Source organism: Myotis davidii, unplaced genomic scaffold (genome assembly GCF_000327345.1).
Source record: "Myotis davidii unplaced genomic scaffold, ASM32734v1 scaffold1012, whole genome shotgun sequence".
In the NCBI taxonomy this organism is placed as follows: Eukaryota; Metazoa; Chordata; class Mammalia; order Chiroptera; family Vespertilionidae; genus Myotis; species Myotis davidii.
This window is the reverse complement of record NW_006283769.1, coordinates 1504921-1527187: the sequence shown is the minus strand read 5'-3', so window position 1 is coordinate 1527187 and position 22267 is coordinate 1504921. Positions and strand designations below refer to the sequence as shown.

Here is a 22267-nt window from a genome sequence, read left to right as displayed (position 1 = left end):
ACAGACCTATGGTTGAGGTATGGAGCCTAGGAGTAGTTCTGTATAAAATGTTGATAGGGACCTGCCCTTCGTAGAAAAACACTTCAGGGAGCTGCAGCTGCAGATAGTAAGCAGAAAATAAATACCTCACCCCATGTATCCATCCTTTGAATTGGAAAAGACATTTAAAAAAACTGTTGATTCTCATCCAAGGGACAAAGGTAGTTTATGGGAGACCCATGGCTAAACATGGGCCAAGAAGAAATACTCAGTCCTTACAGTGAGCCTCCCTGTGACTACATGGCCTCCTGGGTGACAGACAGATATGAGCCTGGGGTTTGAGTGGGATGAGAACCAAGAGACAGAAAAGCACAAGAGGGTCACTAACATAGTGGCCACTTGTCTCATTGTGAGCAGCAAGAAACCAAAACTGGAGCGCCTCACCATTGTGATAGGGCCCTTCTGTTCCTCCGACCACAACAGCCATGGTCCCTCCCCAACTCAGGAGGTTCACCCAGAGTTCTCCAGGTGTCTGGAAATGTATAAGCAGCCTGAGAACCAGGGGTTGCGACAGGAGATTCAAGAGCCAGCCGTTCCACCAGTCATCTCGGAGTCAGGGGCCGCCACACCCAGCCCAGCCTCCAGGGTGGCTCTGAGGATTCCTGGACACCCAAAACGATCTGATAGTCATAGCTGCAGCTGCGATCCCCAGAGGGAACCAGCCAGGGCCTGCAGGGGTCACCAGGAGAATCTTGGTCTTTATGTTGAAAAAGCTCTGCTCAGGTCATTCACAAAAAAAAAAGCTTGGGAAAATGGAGAGGCCATGTACATGGTGGACAGCCAAGGAAGGGACACAACCAAAGAGTCCAGGGAGGTTAAGCTACGCATCCTCCACTTTAAATGAAGAACTGAACCATGATGGGCTCCAGGGAGCCAGGTCACATGAGCAGGGAGAAAGACTAAAGGCTGGACGCGGAGAGCTTCCAGAAGAAGAGGAGCATAATGTGCACACTGTGTGTGCCAGGACACCGGGGCGAGAGAGCACTAGATCCAGTGGACAGTGGAGCTGCGCAAACTGCCACGATGTTCTTCACACAAATTCACATCAGAAGAGCACGGGGCATCTCTGTGGCCTTCAAAACTCAAGACCAAAATTACCTGCTGAGCTTGGAGGATGGATGAAGACACCTCAGGTACAACAGGAGAGGCCCCCTCACTGCAGGCCCACCACTCAGCCAGCCTGTTCCCCTGGGGTCCTTTTCACCTCTCCTGTTCCTCTTTCCTTCCATGTTTGTGGGAGGGGATGATTCTCATTAATGTACTTGGTTCTTCTAAGTCTTGTAATAAACTTGGTGCTTCAGAAAGATACATTGGATGCTCTTGTTTGGCCTGCTCCCGGCACAATCGGGGCTGTGCATCCTCCAGTTTGAGAAGCATGTAGTGATGTAGCCCTTGGACTGAATCAGAACTAAATGGGGGGCAGGGCGGGGGGGAGAAAAAGAAAGAATTATCACCATAACTCCCAACAGCAACGAGTGTGTTTTGTTTGCTTTTTTTTTTTAAAATTGATTTCATAGAGGAAGAGAGATGGAAACATCAATGATGAGAGAGAATCATTGATTGGCTGCCTCCTGCACATCCCCAGCTCGCAATCTTGGCATGTGCCCTTGACTGGAATTGAAGCCTGGACCCTTCAGTCCTCAGGCTGACGCTCTTTCCACTGAGCCAAACAAGCCAGGGCACGAATGTGGTTCTGAAGTGAAAGGCTGTGAGCCGTACTGCAGGGCAGAAAGGCAGACCAGTGTTACCTTCCTGCACTCACATTGCCTAACATTTGCACGGAGCCCAAGGGGAATTGTGGTCCTGCGGCCTGTGCTAATTATGACCGAGAGGTCCACGCTAGGACAACAAAGTGCAGCTTTGATTCATGGCTATAAGGCAGGCGTTGGATGTTTTCCCTTTCCCCTTTAAGAAGGGACTGGGATGGTGGGTTTGATCACTAAGAATAAAGAGCAGGCCTGGGGGTGGAAGGAAGCTCAGGTTCATCAAACATCTCGGAACAGTTAGGAGGGTGCAGTCCTCTGAAGCCCTGAGGTGGCATGGTGGAGTGGGAAAGACAGGCTTTGGGCTCAAGGTTCACCCCCACAGCTCACCAGCAAGCCCCTTACCGACTTCCAGCCTCTGTTTCTCCTCTGGAAACTGAGACACAGTTCCCCTCGCCCTAAGACAGTGGTTCTCAACCTTCTGGCCCTTTAAATACAGTTCCTCATGTTGTGACCCAACCATAAAATTATTTTTGTTGCTACTTATTGGTTACATATCTGTAATGTTGCTACTGTTATGAATTGTAATGTAAATATCTGATATGCAGGATGGTCTTAGGTGACCCCGGTGAAAGGGTCATTCGACCTCCAAAGAGGTCTTGACCCACAGATTGAGAACCGGTGCCCTAAGAGGTGTGGGCTTCCTATGTTTATTACAACACAAAGTGCTGGGTTGGATCAGGTGCCCTGGGGGATGGAGGTGGTGGGCTGAAGGCTGGGCCCAGGGCAGGGAAAGGTGAGGTTGCAGGCATTACAGATGTTACATCGCAGCTGTCTAAATAACAGGGCTGAATGTGTGTCTTTTAATATCTCGAAAGAGGTGGCAGCTAATAGCAAATTCATTAATCTAGGTCATTAAGGTCATACTATATGATACAGGTGACCTTGCACACCTGTGGTTTTTCTATTTGCTCCTGCACTCTCTCTCACTCAGTGACTCTCAGTAGCTCCCCATTGTCTAAGGCCTGCCTGCTGCAGGCATAAAATGTGATATGACACCTTGCCCACCTTTCCCCACCTGTGTGGTGCTCCTGCAGTGATGAATCACTACCAATCCTGAGAATCTGAGGTGTCTCATGCACTTCTGTACCTTTGCATGTTCTGTTCCTCCAGTTCCCTTGGCTTTGAACCCTCAGCTACCTTGTTCATTTCTCCTTTACGGCAGGATGATGTTGGTTGCTCACCCAGCACATTGCCTTCTTCCTGTGGATACTCAGTTTGAAAAAAAAAATCACAATTATTCCAGGAAGTTACAGCAACTGCATTATCCCTGCTAGTCCTTGGCTGGGGAACTTGAGCCCTGGTTGTAACCAATGAGATATTAGAGGATGTCTACCGGGGCTTGTGGGAGAGATGCTCCTTCCTGCAGAGAAATAGATGGGCTGGGAAGAAGGTGGCCCTTGCTTCTGGCTTAAGCACTAACTATGCAGATGTGAAGGCTGGTGTGCAGGCAGCCACAGTGCTACCATGAGGGAGTGAGAAATATATCTGGTAATGGTGGAGTGCAGAGGTGCAAGGCATCTGAGGTATTGGGCCACCGGACCAGCTCTGAACCTCTCATCTTTCACATCATGTACAACATTAAATGTTAGAAGACATTGTAGTTTAAGCCACTCTTAGTAGATTTTCTGTTACTTCAACCAAACACATATCTAATTGCTACAGCCTTCAAGTCTCAGTTGAAAATTGTCTGTCCTTAACTACTTCCTCAGTGCACGTGTGTCTCCTCAAGGCCCCTGCCCTTCCCCCTGAAAGCAGCTCTGAGCTATGGTGTCTGTCTGTCTGGTGTGCCCTTATTTCATCTATGAAGAGCCCTGAGGCATGCCTCTGTCTTTTCTTTCCATCCACACTGAGCCTGCACACAGTGGGCAAAAACCTAGGAAATAACTTTGGCACAAGCACTGCCTCCAAACCTGGTGGGCTTCTAGAGCCTCTTCAGCTTGACTATGAGGTCCCAACTGTCAGATCTTGCCTCATGCCTGCCTTCAAATGCTGAGCTGCCAACTTATGGTCAGCTCAGCCTCCCATCAGCAACAGGCGGCCTTGTGCATAGAAAGGAGAACATGACCTCTCTAGAAGGGAGACATAGAAAGGACTTGATCCATCCCTTTCACACTGGGTGAGGTTCTCTGCATGTCCTGGAAAAGCCCTTAGTGTGTAAATGGGGAGGACGGTTTCCCAAATCCAAAGGAAGAAGATGTCACCTGGTAGAGTGGAGGGCCAAACACTCTTGCCCTCACTTCTGGTAGCTCCAGATGCTATTCTGAGAATGGATGATTGCCTGTGTGGTTACATGAGCATTTGTGTTATTGCCCAGGAAAACGAGACAGGATGCTGGCATGGGGAAGCTAGGAGGGTGAGTTCATGCCAGTGAAAAAAGGTCCAGCACCACCCATCAGTGAAAGGGGTTCTACAAGTCTCCTGCACAGGACAGTTTCCAAGCCTCAGGCACCCATGGTACAATGAGTATAGAGCAGGGTGCCTTAGCCACCCTCATGTGCACAAGTTACATTAAGCATCTTCCCAGAGTACAAGCAGAATGTGGGTGTGCAGTCTGGCTCCTCACTTCCTCACTCTGGACCTCCCTTCTCTGAGCCTCAATTTTGCCCTCTAAATGGAAACATCAGTTGCTACCTTATTGGGGTTAATCAATTCCATGAGAGTTAATTTGGTTTGGCCAGTGCCCAGCTCTCAACAGATACCACTTGACTCCATTTGGAAATCCAGATTAGATGGGGGGCAAACAATCAAGCAGGAGAAAACAGTTTATGTAACAGATGTCTAAGTGTAGACAGCTCAGGCAAGACTACCTGAGCGCTCCATGAATGCAGCAAACATACCCCTCTGACCTCTTGGTTTTGCTCATTTCCCTCTGCGCTGTCGTCATTCTCACCTGCGCTTTCTCTTTATGAAAGCAAGATGGCCACCAACAGCCACAGGCTCAGAGCATAACTGCTCAGCTCTCCAACTGAAATAGAACTTCTCTTCTCCCATGATTCCAACACTGGGCTCTGACTCATGGGACTTAACTGTCACATGCCCGGCCCTGAGCCAATCACTATGGTTTAGGATGTGAAATGTACTGATTGGTCAGCTCTGGGTCATGGGACCACCCTCTCCATGGAAACTTGTGAGCTGTTCACCCTGTTCCTGGGGTGGGAGGTAGCGTGATGCCTGATAGAGCAGGGATGGGTCTCCAGCATCCTCTTGCTTAATTTCCTGGGTTGGACCTGCACATATCCTCTACCCACAGCCTGTTGTCTCCTTTATTTGTTTTAAAACATATTTTTATTGATTTCAGAGAGGAAGCAGAGGGGGAGAGAGATAAAAACATCAATGATGAGACAGAATTGTTGATCAGCTGCCTCCTGCGTAACCTCCCACCCCCACTGGGGATTGAGCCCCCAACCCAGGCATGTGCCCTGACCAGGAATTGAACAGTGACCTCCTGGTTCATAGGGCAATGCTCAACCACTGAGCTACACCGACAGGGCACTTGTCTCTTTTTTACAAAAGAAGCTATGTGGCATCACGTCCTTTCCCAATTCCCATTTCAGCTATATATAAAAAAGGAGTGAAACGTCCTTTTTGAATTCAAGATTTGAGATCCGCTCCCAGCTTCAAGGCCTGCTATTTTTGTGTGTGTGTCAGATTATAATTATCTAGTCAACAAAAATCTACTGAGCACCTACAATGATCTACTGGAAGTTTTCAAGATTGTTAATTATTCTGGGGAATTGATCACCCCGGAGTCTTCCAAAGGAAATGAATGATATATGAGCCAGCATCTAGAACTAACTTCCAGTCCCACTCAGGCCCTCACTGTGTGGCCCTGAGAGGATTGCATCCCCTCCCTGGGCTCCTGCTTTCTCATCAGCAACACGAGGCTCTGGGGTAAATGAAATCCCACCACCCCCTCAGCTCTGCCATACTGTGCTCAATCTCAGAACATGTCTCTCCAGTTGTGAGCTTGGGACAGAGGAGGATCTGGGCTTTCTGTGTCTGTGAGGACCCAGGCTCCAAGTTCCTGGAAGGCTGCCTGATGCTGCTGCTGCTGCTGCTACAAAAAATCTCTTTGGGGGAGTTTGCGAATCCCGAGCCCTCCCAACCCTGAAAAGCAGCGCGGGGCTCTGAAAGGGAAGTGTAGGGACGTTGATGGAAAGGAGGAGAGGGAAGGAGAGGATGATGTAGAGGGTCCAAGGAGCCCATCCATCATCCACTTCCCTCCTCCTTTCCCTCTTCTTCTCCTACCCACCCCTCCTTTCTCCCTTGCAGCTAAAATTGGTCCTGGCTGCCTGGAAGAAGAGAGACCCCTGATGTGTTGGTAGAAGGGAGGGATTCCTCTGAGGCAAGCCCAGTAGGGAGGACTTTCTTTTTCTTCTGGTTGAGTCTAGTTTCTCTTCTCTCTTGGAACATTTGTGGATACAGATAAATTCCCATGCCCAATCTGTCACTCATTTGTCAGTTCACTCAGCATCTCATTACCTTATTAATATATTGTTCCCCTTTAAACTGGCCTAATTAATTAGTTAATTAATTATTTACTTACTTATTATGAAGGAGGGGATATTTGTTAGGAGAAAACAGGATCCAAAAACAGAGACTAGAATAGCTTGACTTCTCAATAGACTGGAGTCACTAACTGGTAAGACATGAGAAGCCATGTCGGCTGTGGCTTCCACCACCAATAGCACCCATCACTTGAGGCCACAGCATCTCTCGGCGTCACTAGATCCTCCTATGGTTTAACTTTTGTGGTTTCTTTCCATTTACACTGTCATGACCCTAGTCTAAAGCTCTATCATATTTTACTTTTTTGAAAGACTGAAATGGCCTTCTTATTTTCTTCCTAAATCAACTCTTGCCCATTTCTAATCTTCTCTTCTCCTCTCTATGGTCAGAGTGATTTATTGAAAATGAAAATTGTACTCAGTGGCATTGCATCACTCCTTGGGTAAACATCTAAATCTTAAGCATAATGTGGGACTGGATTACAATTCACCCCCATTCAGTGCCCATGATTGATGCCAGTCATTCAATGGAATTACACAGTCCTGACCCTGTTGCTCTCAGGGATGGCAAAGGGGCTGATGAACAGAGAGAGAAATGTGAGCACACACTTTAAAAACCAATGTGATTGATACCTCTCTTCTTCTTCCACAACAGAGACAATATTCAAGATTGAGCTGACAGCCTGAGTCCAAAGGGCAGATAACATGGAGCAGAACCATGTAGACATGCAGCATGAGAGATAATTAAACCTCATTGTAGGCCACTGAGATTTGGATTCCAAATCTTTACTCTTAAAAATAATTCAAGGAAGTTCTAATCAGCCTGATTATTGTACTTTGTCACATTTTTGCAAAGATTTCGAAGAATCAAACAACAATGTCACATCACAAGTCTTTATATCCCTTTTAATTCTTTGCAGCTATGTCAATTTTCAATGAAGAATTTTAGATGTTCATCTAAAAATATGTCAAGTAGTATAAAGTTTCTTGAAATTCTTATTAGACCACTGGACATAAGGGATTTGAAGAATTTTATAATTTGAATTATGATTTGGCTTAATATTAATGTTTAAGAGTGAGAAAATATAAATTGGTGAAAGATGCTCTATAAACCATTTTTAGTTAAAAATTAATATATGGATATAGTAAAATATTCAAGTAATAAAGTATATGATATTGTTGGGCCACCAGGCTACTTTTGAATCTGCCATCTCTCACATCATCTTTCAACATTAAAGTTAATATCCCTTTGTAGTTTGTCACTCTTACGTGGGTTTTCTTTTACTTCAAGTCTCAGTTCAAAATTCTCTGTCTTTAAAAGTTCCCTAGCACACCTGGGTCTCTGCTCTATCCCCCTGCCCTTCACCATGAACACAGCTAATGAACTATCATGCTCTATCTGGTGTGTCCTTATTTGATCTGTGAGCATCCCTGAGGAAAGCTTCTGGCTTTTATTCTCTGTCCACTCTGAATCTGCACACAGTGGGCCTCCAGGACAGCTTAGGGTCCTGGTAATCTGCCTCCAACCCCTCACTTCCTTAGCCAGAAGCCCACAGCTGTCAGAAAACCTAGGGCATCGCTTTGGCCCAAGCACTGCTCCTGAACCCTGAAGGCTTCTGCAGCCTCTTCACTTGAGAGTGCGGTCCCAACGGTCAGATCTTGCTCATGCCTGCCTTCAAGTGCTGAGCATTTGCTACCTTAACAGGGTTAATCTTACAAGGATTACATTGGTTAGCCAGTAGTCAGCCCTCAATAGATATTGCTTAAACTCATTTTGATCTTAAGATTAAATTCAAGACTTACAGTGTTAGCTGGAAGTTCCTCCTTGCGGCTGACCTTATCCCTACTGTTGGAAGTTCCAGGAAACTCCATTTAGCCTGCTGGGAAGAAAAGTCAGAATTCTCTTGATAGCCAATGTCAGAAAACAAGCAATGAATCAGAGGAGGAGGAAACAATTTATGTAACTAAGATGTCTAAGTGTAGACAGCTTCAGGCAAGACTGTACCTGGACTCTCTAAGAATTCAGCATAGAAGGCCTCTTCTGACCTCTTAGCTTTACTTCCCCCTGTGCTGTTGTCATTCTCACCTGGGCTTTCTTTTTATGAAAGCAAGATGGCCACCAACAGCCACAGGCTCAGAGCATAACTGCTCAGCTCTCCAACTGAAATAGAACTTCTCTTCTCCCATGATTCCAACACTGGGCTCTGACTCATGGGGCTTGACTGTCACATGCCCAGCCCTGAGCCAATCACTATGGTTTAGGATGTGAAACGTACTGATTGGTCAGCTCTGGGTCATGGGACCACCCTCCCGTTCCTGTGGTGGGAGGTAGTGTGATGCCTGATAGAGTCAGGGGGATGGGGCCAGCTCATGTCCTCCAGGAACAGTCTATTGTTTTCTGTTTACAAAAGAAGCCTTGGCATCACTTCTGTTCCCATTCCCATTTCAACCATATCCAAAAGGAGGGAGATGTCCTTTTTCCCGCCTTAATTTTTAACAATTGATTTCAGAGAGAGGAGGAGAGAGAGATAGAAACATCAATGATGAGAAAGAATCATTGATTGGCTGCCTCCTGCTCACCCCCTGCTAGGGATTAAGTCTGTACCGCAGGCATGTGCCTTGACTGGAGATCGAACTGGTTCATAGGTCTATACTCAACCACTGAGCAACACCTACCAGGTGAGCTGTCCTTTTTGATGACAGTATTTGGGGTCCACTCCCAGCTTCAAGACCTGCGGGCTTTTGTGTTGTTTGTTTGTTTTATCAAATTATAATTATTTATTTAGTCAACAAAAATCTACTGAGCACCTACAATGTGCTACTATGTGTTTTCAGGACTGAGAAATGGACATCATCACCCAACAGTCTTCGAAAGGAAATGACTTCAGTCTGAGCCAGCAGCTGAGGACTAGCTTCCAGTCTCGCTCAGGCCCTGACTGTGCAGCCCCGAGGGAATTGCTTCCCCTCTCTGGGATCTGGATTTTCTGTGTCTGTGTGAACCCCAGGCTCCAAGTTCCTGTGAGTTTGCCTGATGCTGCTGTTGCTACAGAAATCTCTTTGGGGAAGTTAGTGAATGCAGAGACTCCCACTCCTGAGAGGCAGTCTGGGACTCTGAAAGGGACGTGTGGGGAGTCCTGCTGCCTGGAAGAAGAGAGACCCTGATGTGTTGGTAAAGGGGAGAGGACTTTCTTTTTATTCTGGCTGCCTCTGGTTTCACCTCTCTCTTTGAACATTTGTGATATGAGTTCTTTTTCCTGGTCACCCTGTCACTCATTTTTCAGTTCACCCAGCATCTCATTACCTTATTAATATATTTGTTCCTTCTGTTACTGGCCTTATGAATTTTTTAAGAAAGAGGGAATGTTTATGATAAGAATAAAGAGGACCCAAGAATAAACAGAGTCTAGAGTAGCTGAACTTCTTAAATGACTGGAGCCAGTAACTGATAAGACACGAGAAACCTTGTGGGCTGCCTTTCTTCCACCTCCACCACCACCTGCCCTCTGTGGGCCACAACAGCTCTTATCTCAGATTCTCTCTGCACATCACTAGATCCTTTTGTCTTTTATATTTATTGGTTTCTCTCCCTTTTTACTGCCATGTTCACAGTTTAAAGCACTGTTCGTTTTTGTGTTTTCGGGGTTTTTTGTTTTTTGTTTTGGCTTGGAAAACTGATATGGCCTTTAAACTTTTCTTCCTACATTCATTCTTGCCCATTCCATTTGTTGTTCTCCTCACTGTTGTCAGAGTAATATAATGAAAATGAAAATTGTACTCAATGGTGTTCCATTGCTTCTAGGATAATCATCTAGATAGGATAAAAATCTTAAGCATAATGTGGGACTGGATTATGATTCACCCCCACTCATGCCCTTGGTTGTGGCAAGTCTTTCATTGGAATTACACAGCCCTGATCCAGCTGCTCTTAGGGTTGGCAAAGGGGCTGATGAACAGAGAGAGAAATGTGAGCACACACTTTAAGAACCAGTGTGTGATCGATCACTTCTCTTTTCCTGCTTCCATAACAGAGACAGTATTCCAGATAGAGTTGGCAGCCTGAGTCCAGAGAGCAGATACATGGAGCAGAACCATGTAGACATGCAGCATGAGAGACGATTTAACCTCATTGTAGGCAACTAAGATTTGCGTAATATTTGTTACACATGGATAACAAAATCCTTTAAAGTCAGGTGGGTTCCATTCTTTTCTCTTAAAAATAACTGAAGGAATTTCTAATCAACTTGATTATGTTTTCACTGTCACAATCTTGCATGGATTTCAATAATGAAATGACAACACCACATCACAACTTTTCATATCCCTGGCTATTTTTGTAAATAAGTTTTCTTAATGCCTGCACCTTTAAAATAAAAAAAAATAGAATTACAACTGATAAAACTTATCTCTGTGAAGCAGTAAATAATTTATGAGTACATGAATTAATTGGTAATATTTAAAATATATAATGGTAAGCCTTTAGTGGCAGTAGTAAATACATACATGTACACACGCTTGCGCACAAACAAGGTTAGCTCATAAAAATGAAGACTTAAAAGAAAATTTTACATAAACTATTAAAAGTTTGTATTTTATATTTTAAATTTATTAAATGCATATTTTTCTAACAAATATTATAATATTCTACTTATACTTTTTACAAATCTCTCCTCCTTTATGTGGCTCAGAGAATAGTTTTTCTTTTTAGACCAAATGATTTTTTAAATACTAGATAATATTAATAAAGGGAATAAAAGCAAAAGAGCAAAGTTTATTCTATGCTTTCCATATGAGCTTCATTTTATATTCTCATCTATATAATCATCTTAACGCCAGAATTTAAGATAATTAATAAAAAAGTAATCATGTTAAATTAAGATTTGGAAATGGTTTGTAATATTTACTTAAATATTTTGTTATGTCAAGTTAGTGAGAAAATAGAAATAATGTAAAGAAAAATGTTAACAAGTCATAAAAAAAGAAAAGATGAAACATTCACAGGGCAAAATTTCCACTGAACTTAACCTTGAATTTGACACCTAAAACTGAGTGCTTTAATCAAACATACGATATGTTCTCTTTTGCCTATAACATTTTGCTAATTGTAACCATACCTCAAATTTTAAAAATCACTTTAAATGCTGATTTAAAAAGTAGATTACAATAATATTTTCTGGATTTTAATTTTTTTAGTCTATTTTGAAGGAACAATTGCAGGAACTTGTGAACTTATATATTTAACAATCCCATTAAATAATTTCAGATGTACCAGATGGTTGTCTCTATTAGCCAGGTGGACTAATTCTTAATTATAAATTGTCAATGTCTTAATACCAGAAATATTGAATACTTAGTAAGCCCAATGTATGTTGTTGAAAGGAAAGTGGGCAGAATCTTCTCCATGTAGTCATTCAGTAATCCAGGTGGTTTCCAGTCTGTTCATCCCTTTCTTCTCAGTCCAGGAAATCCTCTTCTCTCTATCAGACAAAAGAATGAAAATGATAGGTGAGAGGTTTTTATGAGCCAGGCCTAAAAGTAGCAGCATCATCGACCTCTCATTGCATTAGCCAAAATTCAGTCAAATGGTCATACTTAATAAAAAGAAATATTAAAAATGGTTGTATGGCTGCTTCTCCAGGAAGAAGAGGAAAAAACCCATTAGTGATCACTAATAGTGTTACCACAGTGGCTAAAAGATTGTTAATGTACGACTTCAGATATAAATATTTAGAAGGCTAGAACTAGCTTCCACATTCTTTATGTGAGGAGCTATTAGGTAAAAGTTGCTATCAGGTAAAAACTTGCAGTTATAGTTTTAAATTAAAAAATGAACCTAAAATATTGGAACATAGTATTTAATGTGAAATCTGACATAATCACAACAGAATGAGGAATTACTACTGTTGATTCAAGAACAAAGTAATTTGGTAGTTCAATGTTTGTGGAATGCATTCAAAGGATGGTTGCCAAAAAAACACTATAATATCAATATCACTCATTGCATAGTTTAAGTACTGTTATTGGATTTGTTTTTGTGTTAGTATAGAAAATAAATAAGTAATTACATTAGCTTCCATCAAGTTTTTATTTAGATGGAAAATTATATGGCTCATTAAATTGTAAAAGAAAAAAGAGCTCAACTATACTTTGAGTGGTTAAAAGAATTAAGTGGCTATGTTGCAAAGAAATGTTAATAAGATCAATACAGAAGCATACTTTTAATTTTTACATTTTATTTAGTTATTTGGGGAATGCATACTTATTTTATTATTAATTTTTCAGTATGTAATACACATGGTAAATACATATATTTAAAAAATTAAAAGAAAAATGGCATATAGTGAGAAGACTTATTAATACCTCTTGGCTAATCACCCTGTTCCAAACTCTGATCCCAACAAATAAACACTTTTTTTTGTTTCTGATCTATTAATCCTTCCAAAGATTCCCTTTGCAAATATAAGCAAAGATGATAAATGTTTCACCCTACCTTTTTCTTACATGTGATTTTGCATAACAAGCATTCTATTCTGCACCTTGTTACATTCTCAGTAAGGATAAAAACAAAGGAAAATTACAGAGTATTTATAGTGAACATAAAAATACTGCAATTTAAGACCAGATTGAGAAAAGTACCTTTAGGATTAAGAAAAGTACCTTTCGGATTGAAACACATATACTCTTTTATTTTTTTATTTTACTTTATTTTTGTGTGTGGCAATCACTGCTTGTAACCCATGACATTGTTTTCATACTTCCTTCTTCCTAATAGAACCCCTGCTTTTTAAGGCAGCAACATGCCTGTTAATTACATGGGTAACATATCAGCCTCCTTTGCAATTGCAGGCAGCCATATGATGATATTCTGGTTAGTGAGGTAAGTCCCTATAAAGGGCTTCCCTTTCTTGTTCACAAGGACAAAGCTCACTTAGGAAAGCCCATCCCTTCTGCTTCCTCTCATCTTTTTGCCTGGACTGGGCACACATGGCCTGGAGGTTCGATACTAATTTTGTGAACATGAGGCAAAAAGCATAAGAATAAAGGTCTACACACACAGGGTTGAAGGTCACAAAGATGAAGAGGTCTTGGGTGCCTGATGACACTAAACAAAATGCTAAGTCCCATCCTCCACATTCACAATGAAAACAATTTGGTGATTTGGTTATAGGGGATGAGGCAGAGGAGAGAGGTCACAAAAATGTGGTTTTCTTTGTTTGGGCGCATGAGTTGCTTGCTAAGGCACGAAAGGACAGGCATCATATTTTATTGTGTTGTGATTAACCATTACTCATCATCATCTTTCCCCACCAGGCAGTGAATTTTTTGGTGAGGGACCTTTTTCACTATTGTTTCCTTCACATTCATTGCTTATGAGGTTAAGCATAAACCTCTCTTTATTTGTGGAAGCATAAATATTTGTTAAAAAAGAAACAAAGAGAGGATAACAAGCACAGTTTGGGACACAGGTAATGATATCTGTGGAAATGGCAAGTTTGGAGCTAATACTAATGGTTAATATTATTTAAGCACTCACTATGTGCCAAAAATTTTACTAGTTTTACATGCATTAACTCACTGAATCTTCAAGAAATAGAAGAAAACAAAATATTATTAGGTAGAGATTAGCATTATATCCATTCTTTAAGATGTGGAAATTAAGGTAACAAGAAGCTAATTAACTTGGCTGCGGTTACACAAGGATGAACCCAGAGGTCAGAGCATATCCAGTAGGGGGGCTGGATCCTAATTCAGTGGGTTTGGTTTCAGAGCTCATAAGCTTAACCATGAGCTCATGAGCTATACTGTATACTGTCTCTCCTAGCTACGTGTGACACAGGATATACTAGTATATATATGCATGTATATGACTTAGAGTCATTTTTCAAGCCAGAATTGGAATAAGGAAAATTATGTGTCTCGACTGAGATGTCTCCAGGAAAGCTGGACCAGCTGTTATTAGGAAGCCTCCTTGTAAGGTGACTATGTTCACCAGAATCTAGGATCTAGCTGTCAGAGAAGCAAGTCAAAACTTTAGATTTGACTGTGTTGTTGCTGTTAATTTAGCTTAAGGGAGTTGACTCACACTAATTCATAAGAGACTCAGTCATCAAAATCAGAATGTCAACGGACTCATTTTAAATGAGAAAGTTAATAGAAAGTGGAATAAACATCCGCACCAGGAAGGCAATGTTCATAAAAGGTTCTTAGTGAGAACAAAACAAAAACAAGGTACGTTAGTTAAAATATTTGAATGCTTAAAGGCACTAGGATCTTACATGTTACATTTCAACAGTGATCTACACCTGCCAGGTAGGCTTGACTGAGAATCCGCAACCCTGATTTCTGAGTGCTCAGCCAGTTTCTGCCTCTGTCTCCCTTTTCTGTACTTGCTATGCTGTCTGATTTGAGTCCTTCTGGTCGACATATTCTTCCCTTAAACTTCAGTCCAAGCATGGAAACATGACTGAGCATTTTCTCCCCAGTAGATGTGTTCCTTTATGGTTAAGTCTGAAAGGACAACCTGATTTGTTTCTCTAAGTTCTTTGTCTCTTCCTACATCCCCTTCACCTCTACAACTCACTGATTTTCATCCGTTTTTCAGTTACAGTACAGGAAACAGTATCTAACACGTGCGACCTCTCCTTAAGACTAAAACCTCCATCTGTGCCTTCGTTTCCCACCCTTCTGTACTTTTAGGATCCCGACCACTCTCGCTTATCTATCTTCTCTTCTGCAGTTTCAACCTCAACTTCACCAACTTATAAACATCATCAAGTTTCTATCATAATAAAAACACAAAACCACCAAATGCCTAAATTTCATGTTCCCTTTAAATAAAAAGAGCAGGGTGCTCTCTTCGGAGCCTGTGTGCCCTTCCAATACTGCCATGCCTCCTCTAAGCCACAGCAAACCGCTCTGACAGGTTGATCTGCATCCACTATTTCCACTTCCTTACTTCTGTGACCGCTAATTGGCAGCAATCCGGCCTTGGCTCTCACTGCTTCAATAAATACACTTTGGCACACGTCCCCCGTGGCATTCCACTTGTCACATTCATTGACTGTGCTCTGCATTGCATCTCACTTGACCTCATTAGCATTTGGCACTCTTGAACACTTCCTTTGCAGAGCTCTCACCTTTTTCCCTCAGGACACCATTTCTCCTAGTTTCTTTCTACATTTTCTTCCTCATTTACTTTATGTGTTCTTCTTTCTTTATCTGCCCCCTTAAATCTACGTGTTCCCCAGGGCACCGTCATTGGCCCTTTGTTATCCAGTATCTATCTATCCTACCTCTGAGATCATTTCCATTTCGATGGTTTCAACAGTAATTGTATATCTAATACTGATTGTCCTTTATCTTCAACTGCATGGTGGACATATCCACCAAAGGACATTTCAAAATCCTCATTCCCAAACTGAAACTTAATATTTCCTTCAAGTATTTAATATTTCCCTTTCTCTTCTTGTCCATCATACCATTTATCCAACCAAACCATAAACCTGGGAATTATTCCAAACTTTTCTATTATCTCATTATTAAATTAGTGAAAACCTCCACCTCTATTCATTCTATTACTATACTTCTTTGGTAGTTTTGACATCCTATTTATTCGTCAAAAGCAGAGAGGGAAATTCTCTAAGTTTTCATTTTTGTTTTATGATACTTTCCCTCAAGATTGAAAAATCTCATATAAGAGATTTTTAGTAATTAATAGTATTGCTTTGCCAATAGATCTTCTCTATTGACAGAAAACATCTCCCTTATCTTCCTTTGTTGGGAATGAGTATACCCACTCTCATTTTAGATGAGATGCTGGGTAGAAGCAGAGAGAACCCACTACAGTCATATTTTACTAACACACTAATGTAAGTATTTAAGTATTATTGCCAGATAAAATATAATATGCCTAGTTAAATTTGACTTTCAGGTAAACAACAAAAATATTTTAGTATAAGTATGTCCCGTGCAATACTGGGACATACCTATACTAAGAAAATTCATGGTTTATCTGAGATTTAATTTAATTGGGCATTAACTAAATCTGATAACCCTAGTTTAAGCTCCTTTTCTTCTAAATATGTACTCTCTGGAATGCAGGGGGGTGGGGGGAAGAAAGTCTGGGGACCTAGGGTCACTAGGTGGTCATTATTGTCACAATCCCCCCCCCCCCAAAAAAAAATGCTGAAACCATCTTCAATCTCTACCATCTTGGGATTTATGTCGGTTGCCCTGGGGCCTATGAAACACCCAACCAGCCTTTCATTATGCGGATATCATATTTCCTGTTCCACCCGAAGTCTTCTTTATCCAAACCCTGGAGCATGTCTAGATTAGGATTGTGAAGCCTGCCAATTTTCCCTGCCAAAGACTTGCCATCTTGTAGAGGTAATGCCTGCCTCTTGAGATTTTAAGTTTTATTAGTTATCCCTCTGCCCGATTCTACCTACCCTTGTATTGTCTCTAGGAACCATTCAAGCCACCATTCAAAATTCTTTCCCCCATGTCTCGAAGAGTTTCCTTCTATGTGTTCCTAGTTTGGATACTAATGGATATAAACAAGAAAAAAAATGGGTCAAAAAAAAATCTCTAAATAATCCCCAATATTAATATATTATATTGTATCAGTGAAAGGGCACTACAGATTATTTGATTCCTAATATTTCAAAATTATTTTGAACTCTGAAATAATGCAATGAAATTAGTATGTTATTAATAGATATTCATTCCTTATTGAAAAGGACTGAAGAAAATCCTAGAAAATTCTAGATACCTGAACCATAGAATGTCCAAGCAGGTATATTTACACAATCTCTAGCTCGCTATAAAATAATAACCAGTGTAATTTGCTAAGGTCACACTCTGTGTTAGACACCAGGTGGGACAGTATGGAGAAGAAGGACATCCTTGCAGTTTTTGTGAGTAATCAACATAGTAATTCTAATAAGGTGGTCATTATTATACTTGTTTGTCAGATGAGGACATAGAAAATCAAGTTATTTATCTAAGACCATACAGATTAGGGCTGCTTGACTCCAAAACTCCTTCTCTTTCTGTTATACCTTATTCTCTCATTGTATAGAGGAGGACATATGCCCAAGTCTCTCCAGAGTGGTTACTTGTTACAGCTAAACTCCACAAACAGATCAACACAACTTTTAAATTAACAAGCAGTGGAGATTCATTAATCATTTTAATATTAATAAATTCAGAACAGTTTAAATTATGAGGTTCTTGAGCCAAATTGTTGGGAATTGTATTAAAATGCTGAATGGCCAAAACATCAAGGTTGGAAAAAATTAAGAAGGCAACCTATTTAAAAATGTTTTGTATTTCCTTTCCAGGGTGAAAATCTGGTTCTTTTTTTAGAATAGTTGGTAGCTCCTGACACCATGTGGCCACTTCATGTATTGCCCTAAATGTTTTTGAAGACAAATAGTCCTATCAGCAGTGGAAAAAAGCAACAATAAAATTAATGCATATTGTGAGATGCATTATTTCATTCATTGCCATTTAACAATTTAGAAACTGAATATTGTGGTTAGTGAGAACAGTGGGTTATTATTAAGTTCTTCATGTCTGTACTTCAAACATTTATTCCAGTTTTAATGCTGGTGTTGGATGTATCCTGTTCTTTTTTTTAAAAAAAAAATATGTTTTTATTGATTTCAGAGAGAAGAAGTGGGGGGAGAGAGAGAGATAGAAACATCAATGATGAAAGAATCATTGATCATCTGCCTCCTGCTTGCCCCACACTAGGGGTTGAACCTGCAACCCGGGCCTGTGCCCTGACCTGGAATCGAACCATGACTTCCTAGTTAATAGGTCGATGTTCCACCACTGAGCCATGCCAGCTGGGTTATGTACGATTCTTAACAGTAAGCCCAAAGGTTTGCATGGTCCCTTTTGAGCAAGCTAAGCAGCATTATAGCATGGCAACAAAGAAATATTGGTTTTAGCATCACATGAACTTCAGTGCATCCCTCTTCTTCGGCCTCTACCACTGTATTGCTGAGACCTCTTCTGGCCACAGTCTAGCACTTACCCCACAGTAGCATATCCAGAACATTAAGGTGCCACTGGGGTCACGAGCTGATGCCCGCACAGCTGGGCATTGTCAATGCCTCCACCACCAGAGCTGATGTCTTGGAAACTCCCTAGTGTTAACGGACACCCTGTTCCAGACTACAGATCCAGCAGGCCCAATGGAAACTACACTTTATTACCCACAAAAGCTGAAAGGATGTACTTCTCCTTTGTTAGGTAAACTCTGTCTCATGAGCATCAAAGTGCTGCCTTGCACCTCAGTGCCTAAAAGAACTCGGAATGAAACAGGCTCTTGAAAGTCTGTCACCGGACCTGCCTGAATTCCGGCAGTAAATGCCACTTAGTCATAAGCTGATGTCTCTTCGGCACTCTTAACGTGTACTCTAGGTTTCAAATTTCAACCATTACGGTTGAAACAACTACACAAATATTCTATAGATACAGGAGGACAGGGATCTATAGTTTTCTGAGGATCTCATCAAAATGTAAGATCAGTGACAAGTCTAATGCTATGAGTATAAACTTCACAATCCAATTATTTGCCCTTGTTTCTCTCAGGTGTGAGCCATTGCAGACGTTCTACTTGGCTTCAGCGGTCCAGGAAGTGCACAGATATAGCTCAGCTGAACATGCTGACAAACCTGGAGAACCATCAGAGAGGAGGGGAGAGAGAAACACCTTACCTTTGAAAATATGTCACAGGTGACACTGGGGAAATTATTGGCCTTGGAGTGTCTTTTGTGAGAAAATGGAAAAGTCAGTGTTTATGTAATAAGCAGCAATAGAAGGTTAGTTTTTATTGTGCAGCATCTGTAAATATTAAGTATTTTTTTCTTTCTTTTACCTCATTTTGAACAAATAAGTTCGCCTGCATGCTGGACATGTTCGGTACATGTGAATAGCCTATGAATAACATCTACCAGCTTTTATGGACCAGGATGTCAGAGTACTTTGGGATTTTAAAGTGTTCCTAAATCATGTCCTTTTGAGTACTGGACTTTCTAAGGGACACAAGTGAAGACCAATACCTACTAGCTGTTCATTTCAGGTAAATGGGTTGATTGACTCTTGGTCTTTTGGTTATGATTTTATAATATGGGGGTAGAAAACAACAAGAAATGGGATGGCTCTTAAATAAAATAAAACATTTATCATCTGTCCTTCAAATGTAGAATTTAGTTTTAATTTCATAATCTGCTAGCAAACATGATATATAGTGTATTTATATGTGTGTGTATATATATAATTTTATATGTGTGTATATATATATGTATATATGTAGATAGTATAATTTTAAAATTCCATTTTACAATTTCCTGATTCTAAGGTGAAATCATGCATTTAGTAATTTTGGAAGTGGGGGAAGTATTGTGTTTAATTGTGTTTATTTAATTGTGTTAAATATTATGTCTGATAAGAGTTTCTAAAATTAAATTTTTTCTGGTTTTTAACTCTTAAACCATTGTCATTTAAATGTCCAAAAATGCTTAAAATTCTTTTCTTTTAAAATTAGAATTGCCGATACCTTGAGCTTTGAGAAGAGTTTCTTAGAAATAAGTCCCATGTTTAAACTTTTTTAAAAAATGTGCTATTGGGCCGAACCGGTTTGGCTCAGTGGATAGAGCGTCGGCCTGCGGACTCAGGGGTCCCAGGTTCGGTTCTGGTCGGGGGCGTGTGCCTTGGTTGCAGGCACATCCCCAGTGGGGGGCGTGCAGGAGGCAGCTAATCGGTGTTTCTCTCTCATCGATGTTTCTGACTCTCTATCCCTCTCCCTTCTTCTCTGTAAAAAAATCAATAAAATATATTTTTTAAAAAAATGTGCTATTGGATGTTAACTTTTACACAGTTCTGGGCACTGTTCACAATATAAGGAAAGTATTTTTAGATCAGTGGAACGTTAAACATTCCACTGGAATTTAACATGAATAAGGCACACTTTTTTTTGATTCACAAAATAAAATTAGATTTTTCAAAGTAAAAAAAGTGTCACAGGTAATGCTTTATTGTATATACATGTTTTAACTGACAAGAGGAAATTTTGGGGGCAATATATAAGGTGCCCAAAAGAATGCATACATATTTTATAGCTGGTAGCTCAATTGCTGTTTCTATCTTTTCAGAACCATTGGAATTAACAATTATTCAAAGTATGTATACCTTTTTCATTGAGGGGGGGGCATCTGTATAAATTTAAGTAGAATTATGCTTTTATATTAATATTAGAGACCCAGTGCACGATTCGTGCCCTGGTGGGGTCCCTCGGCCTGGCCTGCAGGGATTGGGTTGAAACCAGCAGTCCGACATCCCCCGAGGGGTCCTGGATTGTGAGAGGGCACAGGCCAGGCCGAGGGACCCCACTGGTGCACGGATCTGTGCACCCAGACTCTAGTATGCATATAAGATCTTTGGTTAATCTCTTCCCGCCTTCCTTACTCCCCCTTGTCCTTTTGAGAATCATCAATCTATTCCATGTTTCCATGCCTGTGGTTTCCACTCCTGCATTGAGCATTTGCCCCCTAGTGGTCAGTGCGTGTCATAGCTAGCCGCCGGTTGGCCGGTCGCTTAAGCTTTTATATATATAGATTTTCCTCTGACTGAACTAAATCAGAATTCATCATATATATTTCAGTTGTATTTCTTTTTGTTGGAACTTTTGAAAAACTTTACATAAATATATTACACAAGCTTTTCTGTATAAAAGGGGCTGTTTCTGAGTGCTTTCTTGATTGATCAATGTCATAAAAACTATCCTTCTAAGTGAGTTTTTATAAGTTCAATCAATGAAACCCAGTTAATCAATGACAAGAGTAGTTCAAATGCATCACAACTATGAGTCATGATATTGATATAAATGTTTTATATGAAACTGTCAGCACTGGGTTGCGTTATATTTTAAAATTTTAAAAATATTTGTTGAAAGGATAATTTTGGATTGTTAGATTCCAGGAAGAAATTCAAAATAGTTTGCTTTTCCATTTTTCCTGGAAGAAGGTGCTATGTTTTAGAGAATTATAAAGAGAAAAGTAAGTAAATAAAGTTTATTAGAAAACAAGAGTCTTTTGAGATAAAAATGCATTCCTGATAGTATATGAAAAGGAAAAAAAATAGTAACTTTCCAGTGGAGCATCCTGCAGACACCACTGTAGCCAAATTATGAAGGTTAAAATTAACACTAGTGTCGTATGTTTTTGTTTTGTTTTGTTTTTACTGGTGTCATATGGATATCATGTATCCCCTGACATCATGTAAGAAGACACTTCACCTCTGTGACATTCCTTGAAAAACCAAACGCATCAGCATAATCATGAGAAAATTATCAGACTAACCTGAATTTAGGGTCATTTTACAAATGTTTGATCAGTATTCCTCAAAACTGTCAAGGTTGTAAAAGATAGGGAGAGGCTGAAAATCTGTCATTAAATATTTATAGAATTAATCAATGAGTGAATCTGATTAGCTATATTCTTATAGAATTACTAACCTAAGAGGATGGGATTCAGTGGTAAATTGGTATGTCTTGAGCTTTAAACAATACTCCAGGACAGTGAGAACTAAAGGGATACATGTCCGGAGAGTGGTGGTTCAGTGGGCATGAGAGGATGAGGGAGGCTCTTCAAGAGGATAAATGGGTAAATAAATGAGGTCAGAGAGACATATTAATAAGCATCCTTTTTTTTTTTTTTAAATTAAATCTTTATTGTTCAGATTATTACATTTGTTCCTCTTTTTTCCCCCATAACTCCCCTCCTCCCAGTTCCCGCCCCACCCCCGCCCTCACTCCCCACCCACTGTCCTCATCCATAGGTGCACGATTTTTGTCCAATCTCTTCCTGCATCTCCCACACCCCTTTCCCCCCAAGAATAGTCAGTCCATTCCCTTTCTATGTCCCTGATTCTATTTTTCCTGGA

At 40.8% G+C, this 22267-nt stretch overlaps 1 long non-coding RNA gene across 1 annotated transcript in view; it reads right to left on the bottom strand.

Annotated features, from left to right (window-relative positions):
• Positions 1-11529: 11529 nt before the first annotated feature.
• The window catches only part of LOC102767059, a 129828-nt gene continuing 119090 nt past the window's right edge, over positions 11530-22267 (bottom strand). Inside the window, exon 4 of the long non-coding RNA XR_435167.2 lies at positions 11530-11787. This is a non-coding gene — a long non-coding RNA (uncharacterized LOC102767059). The remainder of the gene's footprint in view (positions 11788-22267) is intronic.